The sequence below is a fragment of the Canis aureus genome, chromosome 3 (assembly GCF_053574225.1).
Source record: "Canis aureus isolate CA01 chromosome 3, VMU_Caureus_v.1.0, whole genome shotgun sequence".
Classification (NCBI taxonomy): Eukaryota; Metazoa; Chordata; class Mammalia; order Carnivora; family Canidae; genus Canis; species Canis aureus.
Genome location: NC_135613.1, coordinates 52,635,408 through 52,659,165, shown reverse-complemented (window position 1 = coordinate 52,659,165; position 23,758 = coordinate 52,635,408). Strand labels below are relative to the sequence as shown.

Sequence of the window (23,758 nt, the reverse complement as noted above, 5' to 3'; positions counted from 1 at the left end):
TGCTCTTGGGCTGCAGTTCTTTTCTGGTTTTGGACAATCACATGGAAATACGGAAACCCTGCTGAAGATGTGAGCCATGTCTTATAATTCCATATATCAGACTGTGAGGGTTACTTTCCATTTGCCCACCCTGCCTCGATTCATTCTCCATACTTCTCTGCTTTGCTTGGTGCCCAGGAAACTGATACCAGTGGATTGTTACCTGGGCTGCCCTCTCCTCTGACATCAGCTGGATTTGGCCAATAGGAGGCAGCAGCAGGAGATTGGAGGGCAGGAGGATTGAGAGGGCAGGTGCTGTTCCCCATAGGAGCTCCTCCTCCTTGCCTCCAGCTCTCTGTAGGCTCTTCCACACAGTTCCTTCCCATTGTCCCTTTTTGGCCAAGGTAAGAGGTCACAGTCTTCCACTCAAACTCCCTATGGATCCATCTGTTTTCTATAGGGACCCTGGGTGATAGGCAGACTTGCCCCTTAGCCTTAAGCTCCTGGCCAAGAGCTTCTGTGTCCCCATTGTAATTCGCATTTCGTAATACTATATTGACTGTGAAGAGGATAAATGAGCTAAGCTCATATTGGTAAGAACAGGAACAGAAAAGGTCATTTCTTTCTATCTTTCAAGCTTTTTTTTTTTTTGCATATTCCTTCCGATCATTTATTGGTGGTAAAAGGAAATAGTGCTTTATTAATTTTTCGTTTTTTCTGTTTCTGGACTGATTTCATCATCATTCCACTCATATTTTCATAGCGAGGTCAAACATTTATAATCTATATTGCATATGGTCAAACTCATGTTGTCTAGGTGTACCCATGGCTGCTTCTGGAGTTCCTGTTGTTTGGGTCATTTGAGAAGCTTCTTTCAGCTTAAAGTTGAGGCTTTCTTGGGACATGCCAGTCTTTCAGGGCTTCTCTGCCTGATTCCTTACAATCCTCATTTCTCTTCTCTGCTCAAGTTTATCTGTAAGTATAATGGGAAGTTTATACATCCTCATGGCAGTGCTTCAAGAGGCTTTGGTTCTATAACTGTGTCTGGGTTCACAGTGGTCTCTGCCTTGGGTTGATGATGTGGTCTGCTCCCTGGGTACCCACGTGTCTGCTCCCTGGGCACCCACTGGGCCACTCACATAGGTCCAATCCCATCTGGCCCCTTAGGGTATTGCTGATATCCTGGTGCTGCCCTTTGGTCATATAGTTTCTGACTTCTATTCTGACCCCTCTGCTGATCTCTTGAAACTTTCAGCCTCTCTGTACCTACCATTGGGACTTATAGGACCTCTAATGCTCTCCACACCAGTATATCAAGTATGGACAACTCAGAGTCGACCTGCAACCCATTTGTGTAGATGCCTACCTTAGCTCATAGGCTCCACATTGATATGGCACCCAGTTAAACCTGAGGCATTTGAAAGAGTGCTTAAAATGGTCCCAGTGTGTGGCCAGAGAAGTGAGGAACAAGCTGCCATGGAATGGGATAACCTTGACCTTTTTTTTAACCTATTGATGTTCTCAAAGGATTTTGAACTCAAGGTAGTAATCGGGCTCATGCCCCTGAATTCTTATTCCTTCTACTCTTCTTCTTCCCTTCATAGCTCTTCCTCCTGTACCCAGATTCATTCTTCACTTCCTCCTGAGTCATTCATGGGCCACTTGTTTGGGGTATTGGGTTTTATCTGCTTGGAAACTACAATAAAACTTGATATTTGAACTCTGCTCTTAATAGGTCAGAGGAACTTTGGCAGTTGGTAATCTCTATTTCTCAACCAAGACTGGCTTTCAAAATTATCACTTCTGTAGGAAGACTTAGAACTGCAGGACTTCTATGTGTTAATTCTCTCCTCCTTTCTTCCTTCCTTCCCTTTCTTCCTTCCTTCCCTCCCTTCCCTCCCTTCCCTTCCTTCCTTCCTTCCTTCATTCCTTCCTTCCTCCCTTTCTTTCCTCCCTCCCTCCTTTCTTCCTTCCTTCCCTCCCTTTCCTCCCTTTCCTTCCTTCCTTCCTTCCTTCCTTCCTTCCTTCCTTCCTTCCTTCCTTCTTTCCTTCCTTCCTCCCTTTCTTTCCTCCCTCCCTCCTTTCTTCCTTCCTTCCCTCCCTTTCCTCCCTTCCCTTCCTTCCCTCTCTTCCTCCCTTCCTCCCTCCTTCCTATCCTTCCCCCCTCTCTCCCTCCCTCCCTTTCTTTCTTTCCCTCAACAAATATTAAGTGCTCACTACATCCACACCATGCCTATTTCATTTGCAGGACAAAATAATGTCCATGGTGGTGTTTTGCAAGTGGCCTTACATACATACTGAGTGTGTTCCATCAAGGAGAATGGGACCAAAATCAAAATTACTGTCAGACATTTTGGTAGGATTTATTTTTCCTCCTAATAGCTAGATCCTGTGCATAATTTTAATTGGAGTCTGTAAATGTTTTCATTATATTATAGACACACAGATTTTATAAACATTTGTTTGAGTCCAAGAAATGAGAGAAGAGACAATCATTGGAATCTTCTGGGCGGGGAGGGGTTGGACAATGTAATTACAGAGTGCAATGATAGTAAATCAGTGTGTCATCTTCCTAGAGAAATGACGGCATGCTGGATATTTTGATGGTGAATCCATAGCATCTGTACCTCCTCCTCTTTCTGTGGTCACTGGTGGAGTTCAGACCCTCAGCTCCCTACTTGCCTGATAACATCAGCCTCACTAATTCTTCCTCTTCCAGCTGCCCATAATTCCCCACCAGTCTGTGCTCTGTTGTGTAACCAGAATCATCTCAGGGAAGAGGGTGGACCTAATTTTAGAATTTAGTTTGGCCCTTGTAATCAGTAAATTTTAAAGTTCCAGCCACATTTTTTAAAGCTAAGGGGGCTGCTATTAAGAGATGGATGACTCAGGAATGGACCATTTCTTATTCCCTGCAAGTTCTCAGGGATACAGTGTGAGAGGGAGTGAGGAAGAGGATGGATAAAAGACATTGCAAAATGGAAAGATTGGATACAGCCTTGAAAACTGAGAAACAGATAGGAAATTACATCTCTCCCACCTTTAGAGTTGACTAGTGCTGGAAATATCAGCCACTACTAAGGGTCAGGCAAGTAAAGGGAGTGAGTGCTGTGAGCTGCTTGCAGATCATACTCACTAGCAGGCCAGGGAGAGCCTGACTCATCCAAAGGGACCACCATTATTCAGCTCCAGCCAATGGAAATCTTACTTCTTTTTTTCCCACATATGCTCAAAATATGGGTCTTTATGTAAAATTTTATAATTTTTGTATGCCAAACTCTATGCTTGGATTTGGCCCTGTCTGGGGCTTCCAGTGTGTGATTTCTGGTTTAGAAGACTGTATCTGAGGGTCCTGGTGATGGTGATGGTGTTGGTGATGGGGCGTGTGTGTGTGTGTGTGTGTGTGTGTGTGTGTGTGTGTGTGTTTTGAGAGAGAGAGAGAGAGAGAGAGAGAGATTAAGCAGTTATCTTCTGGAAGATTAGGAGGGTTAAAGTCTATAAGATAAAAAGCCTGGAGTTCTCCCTCCATCTCAAAATGTTCCTTCTAAGTTCCCTTCAACCCTGCCTATTCCCCTCCCCCACACAGAGACAGACTATTCTGTGGGACATGGATGTGGAATTTCCTGTTCTCACCCCCTCGGAGCACTTTTGAGCTTACGTAACTCAGACTTGGAGAAATGTACCATTGAAGAACAGGCCATGACTTTTGGGGTACCACCAAACCAGGGTGGACATGGGGTGGTATTTCTAGAAGGTCTCACAGTGGGGATTAGAATAAGGAGTTGTTTTTCAGAGAAAGGTTGACCTGAGGGTTGCGTAGCAAGGGGAAGAAGTGGAGCTTCGTGGAGCTCCTCACTTGGGTTATAAGAAAACTCATATTAAACATACATGTGTGTTTCCCCCCCATGTGATGGCTCCAGTCTAATGGAAGAGACCAGTATTTAAACATTAATCCCCTAATTAATGAGGTAAGTGCAGAATGAGGTCCTAAGATTGTGTGTGGACAAAAGAGATTGACCTAGCCTGGAGTGGGGAGGGTAGGCATCAGAGGGAGCCTCTCCAAGAAGTGAACAGGAATCAGGAGGATGGGCGGGTTAGCCCTGGGGCAGAGGAGTGGGAGAGGGAGTGGGAAAATATTACAGATGGAGGGACCACTGTATGCAAAGGATGTGCTGGGAAGAAACGTGGGCATTCCAAGAACTGACAGGAGGTCAGAGTGGGCAATGAGTTGGGAACAAGGTGGAGCATAGTGGAGGATGACCTGGAGAGAGAGCAGGGCTTCACTGGGCAGGGATTTTTATCCCCTGAGCGAATAGAGAAGTTGAGCAAAGGTTTTAAGTAAAGCAGGCATGCAGTCAAAACTGCTATTACAAGGGATCATCCTGATTTCAGTGCAGAAAATAGATAAGAGCAGAAAGCAGAGTGAAAGGAGGGAAACCTTTGGAAGGTCCTTGAGGCTAATATTTTTTTGACTCTTACCGTGTGCCAGGTACTGTTCCACATTCTTTGCTTCATGAACATGTTAAATCCTCACATAGCCCTAGGAGGTAGGCATTATACCCATTTTGCAGGTGAAGACACAGAGGCATAGAGAGACTAGCTTTCCCAAGGTCAACCCTCAGGTGCAGTGCTTGGACCAGGGCAGTGTCAATAGAGATAGTGCCAAGGGATGGAAATGGGGTGTGCAAGCCAGGCATTGCCAGTGGAGATCTCCAGCTTCCTGGCTTTACACTGGAGGGTGGATGGAAGAAACACTCCTTAATATTAAGTAACTGAAGAGGGGCCAGTCACACCACTAGTCAGAGGAAGAAGCAGAATCCAAACTGGGCATTCTAGCTTTGAGGGGTTAGGCTTTGTTCAGTAACAAAAATTCAACTGAGTGATGTAAAAGATTGAATTGGCTTTGTTGAATGAGTCACGAATCGGGCCACATCCCATCTAGCAAAGAGAAAGGAGCTCCATGGAGCAGCACAAAAGGAAATGTTTTTAAAAGCAGATGGGGAGCAGAAGAAAAAGGAAGTTATTACCTTGTTTTAGGCAAACTTGCCCTCGTAAGGGGAACCGAAGGGGTCTATCAGTGAATTTCCTAGTGTTGACCAGGGAATTCTATGTTGACTGGTTAAAGATTGCATTCCCTGGGGAGGCTGGGACTGCAGTTTAGGTTAGGTATTAAGTTTTGGTTTGCTGATACAAGGCCTTTAACATAAGGAACTCCATGTTGGACCTGTGATTTTCTTTTCAGTGGCTCTCGACCAGTGCAATATGATACATCTTTTCCTAAGTATATTGTGGGAAGATGCAAGAGACATAGCATACTCTAAAGCCAAGAGCACAGTTAAAACCCGCACTAGAAATTTTTTTCTCTGGGGCACCTGGGTGGCTTAGTCAGTTAAGCATCTGCTCAGGTCATGATCCTGGAGTCCTGGGATTGAGACCCACATTGGGCTCCTTGCCCAGCAGGGAGTATGCTTGTCTCTCCCCTGTCTCATGGTCTCTCTCTTTCAAGTGAATAAATAAAATCTTTTAAAAAATTTAAAAAAAAATTTCTTTCACCCAGAGTCAGCTTGGACCACCAGCTGCCAGTCACCTTTCCCTGTGTGAAGGTGTAAGACTTTATTACTAATCCACCTTCCAGAGAGGACTAACATGATCCCAATATTATTTGGCCATTAGATGTGTGACTTGGGCACATAGCTTCTTCTTGTGTCTTACTTTTCCTTATCTCTGTCTAATTTCACCTTCTTTGTGGGATTTTTATAAGGATTAAATGAATCTGTCATCGGTCTGTATCTCAGAATAATATCTGATATATAGTAAGTGCTCCGGAAATGCTTGCTACTATTATTTCTGTTATTATTGTTGTCGATAGCATTAACATCAGTTTCTGCTTTGGTTGTGCTGGTTGCTTTAACATACCCTCCCCTTTCCTTGCTCTGTTTTCCAAGAATTATGTTAACTTTTGATTCTTGCACTCCCTTGCCCTGCCCAGCTCTGGATATTAGACCAGGACTCCTCGTTTTGTGGGAATTGTTTGTAAACTTTTGCATGTTGATCATCCCCAGTCTAAATGCCCTGAGGGAGGTCTGACATTGTGGCTGTAGTTCCCATCTAAACTGTCCAGCTATTTCAAGTGCCGTGATTCTCTCTGCACTTACAATCCATGCCAATGGTCATTTCTCCCTGGTTGCAGAAGTAATGCAACTACTTCTATGCAGAAGTAATGCACCTAATGCAACTATGCAACCTCAGTTCAATTTTATCCATTAAGGCCTGGATAAAATGCCTCCTCTTTTGTTCCTTATAATCCTAAATCCATTAGTTGATTGACTCCATAGGTGAAATCAAAGAGTATCCTTTACATGTAAGCACAGGGCCCTGTGGTGGGCAGGATAGAGGATGAAGATGCAAGGTTAAAATCTGGCTGACACAGTTTACACACTGGACAAGTGTGGAGAACGTGAACAAATATTTCAGAATAGAAGAACAGAGATAACACAATCTGCAACATTTGTCTCTTCCTTTTGTCTTTTCGAAGACAAAATGATGATGGGAGTAATAGTTCTCTGACATCTGTTGGGCTCTCTGTGTCAGGAACTTGAGGCTCCAGGCCTGTATTATCTCATTTGACCCTAAAAAGGCTATTATGGGGGCATTTGTTAGAATTCCCACTTAGAGACGCTAAGGGACTTTCCCAAGGTCACACAGCACTGAAATACTTGCAGCCTTAATTTGAATCTCATCTTGGAGGCCAGCAAAGCTTGCTTCATTTACTACTATTCTTTCCCATCAGCAATTCACTGATGGTAACGTTCTTGGTCATCTTCTCTAGTAGCTTCCGCAAAGTGTCCTTGATTTTTCACATACTTCCCTCCCCCGTGGAATGATTTCTTCACCCTTCAGTGACTTAATATATATTCATTACATATTTACTCTGACTTAATTAGTTCCTAAGAATTTCTCTATTTACAGGAAGTGATCTAAATAGGTCGGAGTTCCTTGAGTGGCTTCCTTTAAATGAATTCTAGCAACCACTAGGAAGAGACGGTTGCTTAAGAACAATGTTTACAAACTTTCCTCCACCAATCCAACTGAAGGAACAAAATAGAAGTTTTTGAAAGTAGGCAGAAAGAAAGGGAAGGAGGAAGGAAGGAAGGAAAGAAAGAAAGGAAGGGTACGCTAGTAGTACTCAAAGAGTGAATACAGTCTAACACCCATAATCTTAGAGCATCATCTAGAAACCAGAGGAATGGACCACAGAAGGAATCAACACATTAGTATCAATACCTTATCCACACCAAAAACTATATGGAGAGAAGATGGTAGAAGAAAGATGATTTAAAAAAATCTCACTATTCTGTCCAACACCGTGGGAAGTGACTTAAGGAGAAGGAAGAGGCAATCTAGGTGAAAAAATTAAACCAGTGAACTAACATGAAACAACAAACATAGTGGTCACTTTGGAATGGAGGTTCTCCCCAACCAGCATTGCTTAACTTCCAAGTTAAGAGAGACTGGAAAAAAAAACTCACTCAGAGAAAACTGCTAGAATTTGCTGAGTTGTTTTCACCTAGATGGGAAAAAAGCAGGCACATCCTACAGAGCTAATTATCTCTAACAATAAACTGACATGCATCAGAATTGAAAGATGAAAGAATGAGGAATAAAGCAAATAAAGCAAGTATGCATGGGTGAGACCCACAGTCTCCTCTGTGTTGAAGTGTTCATTAATGGTACCTATCACCACTGGACATACCACCTGGCTGGTAGGGAAGTGGAAGTGGCTTTGGTTTAGAGAAGAGGCAGTGACCTGGGAGAGGATATGTCTACAATGGACTCCAGCAGAAATGAACACATGATGACAATTTCTAAGTTAGGACAAAATTCCCAGACATAAGGGCAAAGACACGGGATATTTCCAAAGCTAGATGGGGGAAATATTAGCACAGGACTTTTTTTTCTTTTTTTTACAACTTTATAATACAAAGTAATGGAGACAAAATTTACCTATTATAAATGTTGATGGCACCAGATAATCCTCCCTCTGCTTCTCTTCTCTCCACCACCAACTAAGGAATGATAAAGGACATTTCCACATTATAGAAAGTCTACACAGAGCTTCCTACCATAAAGATGAATAGCATGAACAGAAGCCACAGTGGCAGCCATGTACAAATACTGTGAGTGTCCCCACCCCTTATACCCACATAAGAAATGCAGCATGCAAAAGGTTGATATAAAAAATCCATTCCTATTCTTAAGCTCGGCTAAATTGTCATTCAGATATAAAAGGCAACAGTCTGGCATGTTCACATAATCAAGGACTCAGAGAATATAATTCACACGAGAGGAGGTTTTTAGATAAAATATAGGATTCCCAGTAAAATGTGAATTTCAGATAAACAATGAATAATATTTTAAGATAAGTGTGTCTCACATATTGCATACTATATGCTTACATGAAAAGAATTATTCATTGTTTATCTAAAATCCATATTCCTCTTGGAGCTTTGTAATTTTGTTGGCTAAGTCTGGCAACCTCAATACAAATAATTTTGAACCATCTATTTTATGAGGAAATTTAGCCACTTAAGTGCTAAGTCGATGGGGAAAAAAAGGAAAACTTGTAAACTTTTGGACTCTGAAAGCACTATATGAACGTCCATTCTATTTTAAAGTATAGATCCAAGGGGGTAAAAAGTCAGAATTATGATTTCAGAAAAAAATATAAATACCATTCACCTTGAATACACTGTCAATATGCATATGTAAATGTGTATGTATATGTAATATGTTAAAAGTCTCAGGTATTCTGACATAAATTTGGAGGAGGAGGAATGAGCTGTGGAGATAACAAGTGAACTAATTTTCTTAACTTGCACAGCAAGCAGCTATTAGATGCTGCTCTATTAAAGTTGATGATTGAAGAGTGAGCCTCAGAGGGGAGTCATAGCTTGTGACTGGCTTGGGCTCCCAGGTCAGGAAAAGTCTAAGCCATTGTCTGAGGGTGCATTTGGATACAGAACATCAAGACCGTTTCAATCTGACTTCACCAATAAATGAGACGTGTTGACTCACACAACTACAGGGTGACACTTTGTGAGCATAGTTGTGACTGGTTGACTCAGGGGCTCAACTATATGCTCAGGGATTGGTATTTTTGCTTCCTTTGCCTTTTATTCCTTGACATCAGCTCTGTGCTGGGTAGGAGACTGCCAGGCATGGCTGCAAAATGTCTGTCAACAACATCTGAGATAATATGCTTTCTCAGCCAAGGATCTAGAGAGAACGTCATTGCCTTCAGGTCTTTCAAAAAAGTGAAGAACTATTTTTGTTTGTTTGTTTTTTTCCTAGAAGCTCTCAGAACCCACCCACCCCCACCCCTTGTATCTCATTGGCATAAATTGGGTCATATGTGCCATTTCTCATGGTGAATGTAAAGTTGGTTGATTTAGGTGTGAGTCACAGGCCCTCCTCCTGGAACTGGAGACAACTCTCCCTATACCTGGGCTGTGCTGGTGAGGAGTGGGTTCATAATGAAATCTAAGGCTATTACCAAGAGAATGGCAAACAGACTTGGAAGAAGCATACACATGTCCAACGTAAGTGCCATAATCAAGATTATCTTGGAAATCTGTACAGAAGGTGCCTCGTTGACAATCTGTTGTCTTCCTGCAAGTTCACCTCAGCAAACTTTCTTACCTGCCTTAAAATATGGCTTTTTCTTTCTTAGGCCCCAGAAACAAACCCTGGTTTGCCTGTTTTTTGGACCCATGTACATAAGGAATGAATATCCAAAAATACTAGCTGCCAATCTAGCATGATGGGGTCAGCAGACTGTGCCCTCCCACGACATGCTCCTGGGGCATATGATCATTGAATAGAAAGTAGGTAGAGTGATCTTCAGTATTTAAATGATTCTTGATCTTTCTCTCTTCGAGGAGCATGTCTAATACGGTAATTTAAGGGAAATACACTGAAACTTATGTTTACTATCTAAAGTTATAACCCCTATAGGAACTAGGGGGAAAAAAAAGAGTATAAACCTTAAAATTTATCCGAAAGAAAGAATCTGTTGTTGTTGTTGTTGTTGTTGTTTTTAGAGAAGAAACAGAGACCAGAAAGCAAAAGATATTAAAAAAAAAAAAAAAAAGCCAATGGTGAGTTAAAAGCAAAATAGAAAGTAAAGTAAGAAAGCTTAAAAACAAAAAAAAAAAAACAAAAAAAAACCAAGAGAATGGTACTTTATAATGTGGTAACTGTCACAAATTCAGTCCATAGGATCGATACACATAAAGCAACCCCTGAATAAAGAGAGGGAACATTAGGCAGAAACACACAGGGTGACATGCAACTTTCCCTCATGCCTTTCAACACATGACATAGCTATAAACAGAAAGGAGTAAGCATATAGTGAATCTAACTAATGTAACAAGGATAATCTAATAAATGTAGAACAAACTCCAGATCCTGATGAAACAGAAAATAGGCATTTTTTCAAAGTGCCATGATGATATAGTAGGACATTTAAAAAAACACAATAAATTCGAATAAGTAGAAATAATACAGACCTCATTCTCTCATCTACATTGTAATAAAGCATAAAATTGCAAAATAGAGTCAAGCAAACAAAAATCCCAAGTACTTAGTGGTAAAAGAGAAAAAAAGAAAAGAAAAAGTCTTAAGATACTTTTGGATCAATGAGAAAATTCAAAGCAAAATTGCAAATTTTCTTAAATAACCATGAAAAACCAGGGAAGAAAATACTATTATGGATAAAGGGGACATTCACAGTCTTAAATACATCATAAAAAGTAAAATGAGAATTTGGCATTCAAATCATGGAGTGGGAAAAAAAAATTGGGTCTAGTAAATAAAACCAGTATGTGATAGGCAGTTAAACAATTAAACAGATAAATCTATACTAATTAAGTTAAAAAGGAGCAAGGACAAATATGCAAATTTAGAAATGAGACAAGTGAAACAAATATAAATGTGTTGTTAATGAAACCTAAGAGGATGCATTTTTAAACTCCAGGCAACGTTTGAAAACCTGATATAAATAATGATTCTCTGCCCCGAGAGAATATAGAAACAACCAAAATTGACCCTGAAAGAGAGAAAATCCAAATAGAACCAATAATCATGGACAAAATTGAAAAAGGTTTTCAAGGTCTATGTTCACAAGAAGGATCAAATCCAGATAGTTTCACAAGGAAATTCTCTGTACCTTTCAATGAGTAGAAAGATCCAATACTGTTATCATTTCAGAGTGTAGAGAACAGGGAAAAAAATAGTTTTCAAATATTTCTCAAAGCCATTGTAACATGGTAAACACACACACACATGCACAATAAATGACAACTCTGGGAACAGTATCAATTACATTCGGGCAGAACTTTTCATAGCATGTTATTAACAAATATAATTTACCAATAATGTCATAGAATCCCCTGTTAACTCCATTTCATTCTGGGAAAATGAGGATGGGATCCATTCTAGAGAATTTATTGCCATTGAATTAGCATTTTAACTGGTCAGAGGGGGAAAGCATATTATCAGAATGATTAATGGCTAAAATATATTTGATAAGAGGACTGTACATTTTTAATGAAGGATCCTTGGTAAGAGAGTAGTAGAGGGATACTTTCTTACTATTTTATATCCACTCCCATCCCCTGTTCAAATCCAGCCAAATGCCTAAAGGAGAAATTATAGAAGAATACCCTTTTTCATGGGGATTAAGGTCAGGAACAGAAATGAAATCTTTCATCTTGCTCCCTTTAGTTTAACATTGCTCCAGAAGCTGAAGGAAAATACAATTAGATACAAAAACAAAATGATGAGGAGACACTTAGCAAAATTGCTCTTTGAATATTGGACACCCAGAAAACCCAAGAGAATCAATCAACATGACACCTCTTAAAAGTAGATAATTTGAATATATCCAAATCAAAGGCATGTGATAGCTGTTGAGGAGATACACGAGTGTTAATAAAAATGATAATAGCACTAATGTTTTTGAAGTGCTTCCTGTGTGCAAAAACTATGAAATTAAATGAGTTAATACATGCAAAGTGCTGAGAACAGTATGTAACTGTTAGCTATCGCTGTTATTAAAACTAAACCTAAAAGGAAATGTGTATGGCCGAGATGAAGAAAACTTTAGAATTCTTACCAAAGGATATAAAAGCTTTTCTTCTTTTATTTAATACAATTCAATGTCCACAGATTCTTGTGACGTTGTCTGAGCATTTAATGAACATGAATAGCAAATCACTGGAAACGCTAGCTCAAGTGGTTTGCCATGACTCAGAGCCCTGGCAGGGAGGAAATGAGGAAGCTTCACATGAGTCAAGAGCTTATGATGACCGCACATTTTCACGACCAAGGAAATGTAATTAAGTGGAAGAACAAAACTTCTGTGGGTATCTGATTGCTTTTTAACCAATTGACAGTTAAGTCAAGAGGAAGCCAAACTTTGGGGACCAGTGTTTCCTATGTTCAGTAGACTTTTAAGACTGCCATTTCTATTTTTCGCTTCTGTGAGATTTCATTGTTGGCTTAACTCTGAAAGACTATTTTGTAATGTATAAAATTCAGTACTACAACCTTGAATTTCTAAATTTCGTCAAGATTGTTCCAAGTCGGAGTGCCTGGGTGACTCGTGGTTGAGCATCTGCCATTGGCTCAGGTCGAGATCCCAGGGTCCTGGGATTGAGTCCTGCATCCGGCTCCCTGCAGAGAGCCTGCTTCTCCCTCTGCCTATGTCTCTGCCTCTCTCTCTGTGTCTCTCATGAATGAATAAATAAAATCTTAAGAAAAAAAAAAAAAGATTGTTCCAAGTCTATTGTAGCATGGTACTTTAAGTCTTTTTTTTTTTTTTGCTTAAAAATTATTTCAGAATTCCCTACTCCTCACCTCCCACTACATTTCAGTATTATGAAATTTGATTAATTACTTAGATTTAATTAATCAGAGACTCAACATTTAATTCTAAAACCCAACAAAAGAATACCATTTTAAAATAATCCCATTTAACATCTATTGAATTTATACATTTTATATAAGATAAAAACAGTAAGACATTAGTTTTTGCTGGAACTGTTACTGAGCCCCTTGGCTACATTCTCTTGGTAACCTGCCATCTTGATTCTGTGTCATCAGTGTCTGTGTGGTGGTGGCCTTGTCATCAAAGTGATGGCTCACCAGGACAAACTTCAAATAATCTGAGTGACTCAAAAGTGTTGAAGTAGTTTAGGTCTAACTCCCAGATCCAGCCTCAAGAAGAGTTTGAGGAAGCAGCAATACACTATAGAGCTATACTTTACCTTCATAAAATTGTGGAAGAAAGCTAAATGCTCAACTTGCCATTATTTTCATTAACATTTGCCCTATGAGATTTCTTTTAAATAATAGGCTATTTTTAAGAACTTTTTAAGTTCAAGGCAAAATTGAGTGGAAAGTACAGAGCCTTCTCACATAATCCCTGGCCACACATATACACAGTCTTCCCCACCACCAACATCTTCTACCCGAGAGGTATCTTTGTTACTATTGATAAACCTACATGGACACATCATTACCACCCAAAGCCTACAGTTTACATTAGGATTCACTCTTGGTATTATACACATTCTGTGGGTTTTAACAAATGTTTAATGCCTTGTAGCTATCATTATAGTACCATACACATAGTTTCACTGCCCTAAAAATCCTTTGTACTCTTGTTGATTCATCCCTCCCATTCCCCTGAACCCTGATGTTTTTACTTTCTCCAGAGTTTTTCCAGTAACCCATACAGTATCGTATAGGATTTTTCTTTCTTTGGATTTATTTATTTATTTATTCATGAGAGACACAGACAGAGAGGCAGAGACACAGGCAGAGGGAGAAGTAGACTCCCTGCAGGGAGCCCGATATGGTACTTGATCCCAGGATCCTGGGATCATGACCTGAGCCAAAGGCAGATGCTCAACCACTGAGCCACCCAGGCATCCCTCGTATAGTATTTTTCTGACTGGCTTTTTCACTTGCTTATACACATTGAGGTTTCTTCTATTGCCTTTTATGATTTGAGAGCTCATTTCTTTTTTCATTTTGAGTAGTATTCCATTGTCTGGATGTACCATAAGTAATTTATCCATTCCCCTACTGAAGAAGATCTTGGTTGCTTCCAAGTTTGGGAAATTATTAATAAAGTTGCTAAAAGCATCTACATGCAGGTTTTTGTGTTGACATAAGTTTTCAGCTCATTTGGGTAAATATCAAGGAATGTGATTGCTGGATCGAATGGTAAGAGTCTATTTAGTTTTGTGAGAAACTGCTGACATGTTTCCAAAGTGACTGTACCATTCTGCATTCCCACCAGCAATGAATGAAACTTCCTGTTTCTTCATGTCTTCGCAGCAGTAGGTGTTGTAAGTGACCCAGATTGTGGTCATTCAAATAGATGTGCCTAATATCTCATTGTTGTTTTACTTTGCAATTTCCTGATTACATAAGATGTTGAGTACCTTTTCATATGCTTATTTTCCATCTATATCTTTTTTTTTTTTGATAAGGTGTTTGTTAAGTTTTTTGACTCACATTTTAATCATGATGTTTATTTTCTTATTGTTGAGTTTTAACAGTTCTTTGTATATTTTGGATAACACTCCTTTTTCAGATATGCCTTTTGCAAATATTTTCTCCCAGTCTATGGTTTGCCTTCTCATTCTCTTACCAATGTCTTTCACAGAGCAGAAATTTTAATTTTAAGGAAATCTAGCTACTTAATTTTTTCTTTTGCAGATTGTACATTGTTGGTGTTGTATCTGAAAAGTCATCGCCGACCCCAAGATCTTCTAGATTTTTGTTCCATGTCATCTTCTAGGAGTTTTATAATTTTCTAATTAGGTATGTATCCATTTTTAATTTTTTTTTTTGTGACAAGTATAAGATCTGCATCTAGTCTCATTTTATTTGCATGACGACATAGTGTTTGTTGAAATTTTGTTGCAAGTTTTGTTCCCTTTTCCTACATGGTTTTTATTGTTCCTATTCATAATGTGATTGTTAACATAATTTTTCCAAGGAGCTACAGAATGTGAGATGAAATCTTAGTGCTTCAACCTATTTATTTATTTATTTATTTATTTATTCATTTATTTATTTACAGATGATAAAATAGAACCTTTGAGGGATAAAGTGACTTGGCTCAAAGTTTATTAATCTTCTATCTTCACTGGGCTCAGGCTGTAGTAAGATCTAAATTTGCCATTCTCTCTGAATATCTCTGATATGGAGCAGAGTGACGGAGGATCAGAAATCAGCAGGGTGGGGAGGCGGAGGAGAAGCAGCCGCAGGGAGTAGGCAAGGAGCTAGAGAATTCACAGAGTTTTATAAACTTTAAATTCCCAACTACTACACTATAATTCTGTCTTGGGAGTCCATTTTAAGGAAGTCATTTTGGTGAGTTGGATGAGGTCCATGGAAGATGTGTCTTGACATCTAATTTGTGTGTTATAGTGAGATGCCATTAAGATTCTCACAGCCTCTTTGGAATGTGGGGAGGGAGGATGTGTTTATTTTATAATTCCACAGTTAATGCTTCTAGTGTCTAGAAGCTTCCACTCATTCATTCACTCATTCACTCAAACACATTTGATGAATGCTTATATCTATTTTGTACAACACACCATGTTAGATGTTTTGCATTTAAAGTTGAATAATTCAAATCTTGAATTAAACCATTAAGGTAAAGAAATCAATTAAGAACGCTTGCTTTTTTAATTAGCTTGTTTTATGTTGATTTAGAAGACCAGTGAACTGAAAAAAAATAACTTTTGCTTAGAAATTCAGTGCCCATGTAGAGTCATCCAGAGAGAACTTTAACATAGCAATACCTCTTCTAGGTATTATCCTAAAGATACACTTGCACATGTCCAAAAAGTTGTATAAACAGGATTATTTTTGCATCATTTTTATAGTGAAAAAAATGTTCAACTGAATATTCAGTAATGGAGTACAGGTTAAATAATGTATGCACAATGGAAAATTATGCATGTGTGAAACAGAACCAGTATATTTTTGTATGCTAGAGAATTATCTCCAAAAGATGTAGATACTATGTATCTATCTGTCCATCACCTCTAAATTCACATTTTTTTAAAAGATTTTATTTATTTATTAATAAGAAACAGAGAGAGAGAGAGAGAGAGAGAGACAGGCAGAGGGAGAAGCAGCTCCACGCAGGGAGCCCAACGTGGGACTCAACCGCGGGTCTCCAGGATCAGGCCCTGGGCCGAAGGCGGCACTAAACCGCTGAGCCACCCAAGCTGCCCTAAATTCACATTTTGAAAAACTTCAAATACACAGAAAGGTTCTAAGAATTTTAAAGTAAATAGATCATATAATTTTCACAAAGACTCACTGTTAATTATAGATCCCCCCAACTGTGGAACTGTTTGAAAATAAATTGTAGACATCATGATATTTGTCCCTAAATACAAAGCCACATCATTACCCACCCAAGAAATTTAGCATTGAAACAACAGTATCCTCTAATATACTGTTATCACAAAATTCTTGTTCATACCTCTTTTTGGGAAGATCGAGGGTTTAGAATTTGGTTGTCATGTCTCTTTAGCTTCTGTGTGTCTAGGTAAGTCCACCTGCTGTTTTATGATAATGTTATTTTTGAAGAATACCAGCCAGTTGTCTTGTAGAAATTTTCATAATCTGGATTTTTCTATGTCCTCATAAGTAGACTCAGGTGAAACATTTTGTCAAGAATACTACAGAGGTGCTCTCAGTGATGCAGAGGTTGCTCATTTAGGTAAGATAATGGCTGCCAGACTTGGCCATTGTAATTCCCTTGTCCATTGTATTTAAGAACACATCTGTTTTGGGTTGAAATGTGTCCCCCCAAAATTCATATGTTGAAGCTCTAACCCCCAATACATCAAGATGTAAGTGCATTTGCCGTAGGGTTGTAAAAAACGTGATTAAGTGAAATGAAGTCATATGGATAGGCTGTACTCCAATTTGACGTATAAGAAGTATCCTTATAAGAAGAGGAGAATAGAACGCAGATAGAGACACCAGGGACAGGCACACATAGAGAGAAGGCTATGTGAAAAGAAGCAAGAAGGTGGCCATCTGCAAGCCAAGGAAAGAAGCTTCGGGAGAAACCAACTCTGCCAGCATCTTGATCTTGGACTTGTAACCTCCAAAGTGAGAAAATAAAAATCTGTTATTCAAGCCTCCCAGTCTGTGATACTGCGTTATGGTGGTCCTAGCAAGCTCATACAACATTGGGGTGTGTTAATTTGGGACCATGTGAATACGCTCACAACATTTCACTCAGTGGAGTCTGATTACTACTTCCTGAGGTCTTATCAAAGCTTATTTATTTGAATTATAAAGTCTTAGATTTACTCCAGCTTTTATACTTGACTGGCTGTAGTCTCTGTTGATTCTGGCCTGAATCAGTTAGTACATTGGAGGTGACAAAAATCATCATTTTCAAAATCCACGAGTCCTAATCTTATTACCTAATGTTCTTCTGAGAGAAGTCTCACCTTCCCTTTTTTTTGACTGTATTATACATAAATCAATTTTTAAAATTCAGTATAGGGGCGCCTGGGTGGCTCAGTGGTTGAGCATCTGCCTTTGGCTCAGGTCATGATCCTGGGGTCCTAGGATCGAGTGGCCTCAGGGAGCCTGCTTCTCCCTCTGCCAATGTCTCTGCTTCTCTCTGTGTGTGTCTCTCATGAATAAATAATTAAAATCTTTAAAAAGAAATTCAGTATATTAGCAGCCATTATCACTACTTTTTGATGCTATAATGACTCCAAATGTGACCATTGGAAGCCCCTTCAAGTTGGCTCCTGTGTCAGCATTTGACACAACATGTCAGCATTTCCTTGCTTTCCAACACAATGATAAAATGTTCCAGCACCATTTTGTACTTTCATTGTCTTTGACCTAGAAAGAACCATTTCCCCAAGATTCCCTGAGTCCTTTCAGTGGGGAATAGAATTCAGAAACCAAGATCTGGGCAATCACACGGTGTGCTCATTGCTTGTAGGGTGGTTACAATTCTAGACCTTTTTCAACGATAAAGCTAGTTCATATTAATACTCCTCTGGCAGCTCCGGTGGCTCAGCGGTTTAGCGCCACCTTCAGCCCAGGGCCTGATCCTAGAGACCCAGGATGGAGTCCCACGTCGGGCTCCCTGCATGGAGCCTGCTTCTCCCTTTGCCTGTGTCTCTGCCTCTCTCTCTCTCTCTCTCTCTCTCTCTCTGTGTTTCTCATAAATTAAAAATAAAAAAAAAATACTCCTCATTTGTCCTTGTCTTCTCAGGCTGCCATAACAAAAAATATCACAGACTGCTGGCTAAATACCACAGACATTTATTTCTCAGAGTTCTGGGGGTTAGAAACCCAAGATCAAGGTATCCGCCAATTCAGTAACATCAAGAGGACCCTCATCCTGGGCTGCAGATGGCTGTCTTCTCACTGTGTCTTTACATGGTGGAGAAGGAGCAAGCTCTGTTCTTTCTTCCTCTTCCTGTAAAGACACTCATCCCATCACAAGGGCCCACCCTCACCACCTCATCTAAATTCAATTAGCTCCTGAAAGCCTAATCTTCAAATACCAACACATTGGGGGTTAGGCTTTTAACACATGAATGTGCGCATGTGTGAGGGGGACAAAAAACATTCTGTCCTTAACATCATTTTAATCCAACAACATTTCTCCTATTTTTACTTCCCTTCTCTCATAAGACAACCCTAGATTCCCAACTATATACATTTATTTTTTACTATTCTACTGTACACTCGAAATAGCATCATAAGAACTACCCTTGTACCATCACCAAACAGCAAACAGCCCAGGTAACATCCAGATTTCTTTACAGTTCTTATCCTTAAAACATGCCCCACCCCTCAAAGGTGTGGGTCCAACAGTTACTGAAATTCCTTCTTTTTTGTTTTTCCCCTTCTCTGTACTTGCATGATAGCAACTTGAGTTCCGGTTATCTCATTGGTCTTTCAAAACTTTGCACTCATCACTGCATTATTACCCACTGAAAGAAAATAAGCATTTTGAAAGGAAATCGTCCATTTTTGTTTCTGCGCACCATTACGCGGATGCTGTGATGCCTTCACGGAGCCACAACTGATAGGATTTCATCTGATCCCAAGAAACACCCAATTAGCGTTACCTTGACTTCTTACCGTGGCCTCAACTGGTGAATCATTCAAGCATGGAGGCCACATTTTCCGAGCCATTTGAATCACTTCCCCAGGATGTTTCCATGAGCCATCAGAGCACATACTTGAGCAGTGTCTAGATGTACTTGTTAAGTTTCTTAGGAATTTTTTTTAATGATTCAATGCATTCTCTCTCCGAGCTGCATATTGTCACTTTCAACATTCAGCAGATGTATTTGGCTTATGTGCAGTTTTTGCTTCTCACAGATGGAGAATTTTTCATTCTTTTGGCTCTGCCTGGTACTAGAGGCATTGTCAGTGAAATGTTCTCTGTGGACTTCAACATCACTGTTGCAGCTTCTTTTCTGATAATAAGTAATAATCCGTGGGGATTATTATTCCCTTTAAGTGCCCTGTGGTGTTGCTGCTCTAATGATAAGCTGATCATTTTTTTATATCTGTGGGCGTGTGTGCACCTGCTTATGTTTCATTACAAGGGCAATTGCTTACTATTCGCCGTTCTAGAATCCAGGAATCCAAGTTATTTAACGAACACAGAGGAATAAAGCCCAGAAACCTCCCCCGGGGGTAGAAGATACTTGCTAGTAGCAGGGTGGTACAGTGATGTAAACAGAAAGAACCTCATATCAAGAATCAGGCCACCTGTACCTGCAAACCATTTTTGATTCTGTTTTTTTACTAATTCACACGTGCCCTCACTCATTTATTCAACAAATATTTATTATCAACTCTGTGCAAGGTCCTCTTTTGCATGACCTTAACCAAGCCACTTAACCTTCCAAGACATGTATTCATTTTTAAAAATAGATTTGCTTTTTTTTTTGGAGCAGATTTAGTTTCACAGCAAAATGGAGTGGAAGGTACAGAGATTTTCCATGGATCTCCTGCCCCCACACATGCACAGCCTCCCACACTGCCAGCTTGCCCACCAGAGTAGTATATCTGTTACAGCTGATGAACCTGTGTTGGCACATCATTATCATCCGAAGTCCACAGTTTACTTTAGGGTTCACTCTGGGTGATGTATGTTCTATGGGATTGGAAACATTTATAATGGAGTGTATTAATGATTATAATATCATACAGAGTAGATTCACTGCCCTAATCATCCTTCTCTCTCCCTGGCAAGAGCTGATCATTTTCCTGTCTCCATAATTTTGCCTTTCCGAGAACGTCATATAGTTGGAAATCACACAACATGAACCTTTTCAGACTGGCTTCTTTCACTTAGTCATATGCCTTGAAGTTTCCTCTGTGTCTTTTTCATGGCTTGATAGCTCATTTCCTTTTAACCCTGAATGCGGAATAATATTCTATTGTCTGGATGGACCACAGTTAGTTTATCCCTTCACCAACGGAAGGACATCAGTTTTGGAAGGTCTGAATAAAGCCTCTGTAAACATCCATGTGCGAGTTTTTGTGTTGACATCAGTTTTTAGCTCATTTGGGTAAGCACCAAGAAAAGTGAATGTGGGATTGTCTGATACGAGTACATTTACTTTTATATGAAACTGCAAACCTGTGTTCCATTTTGCATTCGTACTAGCAGTGAGTGAGAGTTCCTGCTGCTGCATGTCCTTGTCAGCATTTGATGTTGTCAGTGTTTTAAATTTTGGCCATCCTAATAGGTGCAGTGGCATCTCACTGTTGTTTTAATTTGCAGTTTCCTAGCGACTTATGATGTTCAACACCTTTTTATATGCTTATTTTCCATCTGTACAGATCTTCTTTGGCGGGGTGTCTATTAAGGTCTCTAGTGCATTTGTTTTTTTAAGATTTATTTGTTTCAGAGAGAGAGAGAGAGAGAGCACAGGAACGGGAGGGGCAGAGGAAGAGTGAGAATCTCAAGCAGACCCTGTGTTGACCATGGAGCATGACATAGGGCTCAATCTTATGACCTTGAGATCATGATCTGGGCCAAAACCAAGATTCGAATGCTTAATTGACTGTGCCAACGAGCCGCTCTTGGCCCATTTTAGAGATCATGCTATTTATTTTCTTAGTGTTGAGTTTTAACATTTCTTTGCATATTTAGGATAGTAGTAGTTTTCCAGTTATGTCTTTTGCAAATATTTTCTCCTAGTCTGTGGCTTGTCTTCTTGTTCTTTTGACAGTATCTTTTGCAGAGAAGAAATTTTTAATTTTAATGAAGTCCAGTTTGCCAATTCTTTCTTTCATGGACTTATATTCATTTTATACAGTGAGGCTGGTATTACCTGATATGCATATCTTACAGGTGTGTGATTGGTGTGGTATGAAAGTATGGGGTTTTTTTCCCTTCTCTGAGACATGTGATGGTGGTGTGTGTTTGCATCCCCCCAGATTCTAACATGATTACATGCCTTATTTTAGTCATTGGAACTATGATATGTGCTTTTCCTAGTGTAAGATGTAGGGCCAATATGAATGTCTCATTTTCTTTTCTCACAGATATGGGCAATGTTCCATAGAGTGGACACTGCATCATCAGGGGGCCCAGAGTGAGAAAGATATTGGAACAGAGCCCCTAGCCCATCTGCAATGAATACATAGCATGAGTAAGAAACAAATCTCTGCTACTTTAAACCACTGAGAATTTCAGGATTACTTGTTTCCTCAACATCACCTAGCATATCCAGTCTGTTACAAAGTATCAGAAAGTTGTGATAAGTTCATTAAAGCATATTGTAGACTGTGAGATGAGGGAGTGACACTGGGCTCATGCTGGTTATAGACAACAAGGATGGATAGTCCACAGCAGATCCTGTACGGACATGGCCAAAGAGCAGAAGGGAAGAGTGGGTCTGGGCTCATCTGAGGCACTGCCTCTGGATGGTGGTCCTGACAGGTGAGGTCATCTCAGTGTATAGACCATGCTCATCACCAATGGGGGCTTACAGCCTAATTCTTGAGGGCGTGACACAGCATGGAACTCCACAGAGGGCAAGAGGAAGGATTAGTGGAAGTTCTGCTTTCTTTCATCTTTAGAAATGGAATGCTTTTCATCCCAAAGAAGCCCCCTCAGGCCTGATGAGTAGGAACAAAGAGCCATGGCCTGAAACTACATACTGTGCTTCAGATCCCGAGGAGCTCAGCATTTGGTGGGTGTGCTTCTGAGTAACGAGATGGGAAGAGAGAGCATATTTCTTAAGCACGTACTATGTGCCAGGCACCATACCAGGCTTTCTGTTGACACATTAGCTTTGAACCTTAATACCAACATTTGGATCCCTTGGAAGATGCATCTCAAAGCAGTTAAACACTTATCAAAGATCTTGTCCAATAAAAAAAAAAAAAAGAAAAAAAAAAAGATCTTGTCCAGTGAATGATCAAGCAGGATCCAAAGTCAAGTCTGGGCGACTCTAATGCCTTGAGCTTCTTTTGGCTGATCCCATTCCTCCTCCTTCTCCAGGCCTTTTTTTTTTTTATATTCTAAAAAGTGGAGACCAAAATGGAAATTGAGGTCCTCAAGGAGGCCCTCCCATCCAGAGAAAATAATTCTTCCCCATTTAAATAATTAACATACCGTGCTCTGGAGCATTATTTCAATTCTGACCCTCAGGGGTTCGAATTTGCCTCCCTGGAACAGAATGCCGAATGAATGCAGATGACAGCCCTGGAACGTTTCTCCAGATGTTGCAGAGACACTACTGGCAAAATGAAATGTGATAACAAGGATGACGAATTTGTCCATGACCTCACGGTGGTTCTGCTGCTGTGTGCGAAGCTATGTTCTGGGACCTCTGTGGACCACAAGGGCCAATGAACACCCGGTCGGAGGTGAGACCCTATGGTCCTATTTCCCCGGAGGGACTCGGTGTGGTGGTGTTATTCAACACAGAAGGGACCAGACTAAACTGTACTCACTCATAAAGATAATCATACAAACTTCTGCTAGACGTCTCGGACAGTGCGCCAACAAGCATTCTTCAGGGTCAGGTTTGTCCGCAAAGTGTTGCCTGATTTAACAATAATAATAAAATTGACGAGGAGGAGAGAGGCCTGCGGATGCTAAACTCCTTCGTCTGTGAGGCCAGTGAAGTCCTTAAAACAAAATATCAACAACAACACAGCAGACACTTGCGCTTGGAGCCTCTGAGTGGCTTCTGACTTCTTGGTAATTCTGTAAGTGCTCCTAAGTTAAGTTGAGGGCCGAGCAAGAGAGAGAGAGAGAGAGAGAGAGAGAGAGAGAGAAAGAGAGACACACCAACAACCACAAACAGAAACCTTTTGGAAGAGCCTAAAGATCCAGCAATGGCATGTCTCCCATTTTCCATCTTTTATTTAACTCCTTTGAACTCCCACTAATTTCCAGGCAACACTTTGGAATTCCATTTTTAGCGCTGCCTTTTGAATTATTATCCCCCCCCCCCCCCGCTGTGGTGTACAAATCTGTTACAGAGCTGGCCTCCCTTTATCATTAAAATTTTTTTTTTCCTTCACTATTGAATAACGTTCATTGGCAGAATGATTTAAAATTACAGGCCTATTTGAAGAAAGTGATCTGTAGCCCCAGCATTCAGAGACAATCACTATGAAGTGTTGGGTGTATTTTTAGCCAGGATTTTTTCTAAGTGTG

At 40.1% G+C, this 23,758-nt stretch overlaps 1 long non-coding RNA gene across 1 annotated transcript; it reads left to right on the top strand.

Annotated features, from left to right (window-relative positions):
* Positions 1-248: 248 nt before the first annotated feature.
* Positions 249-23,586, top strand: LOC144310904 (uncharacterized). The gene is made up of 3 exons (XR_013376567.1): positions 249-383; positions 14,770-14,874; positions 21,631-23,586. It is a non-coding gene; the product is annotated as an uncharacterized LOC144310904 (long non-coding RNA).
* Positions 23,587-23,758: the final 172 nt, after the last annotated feature.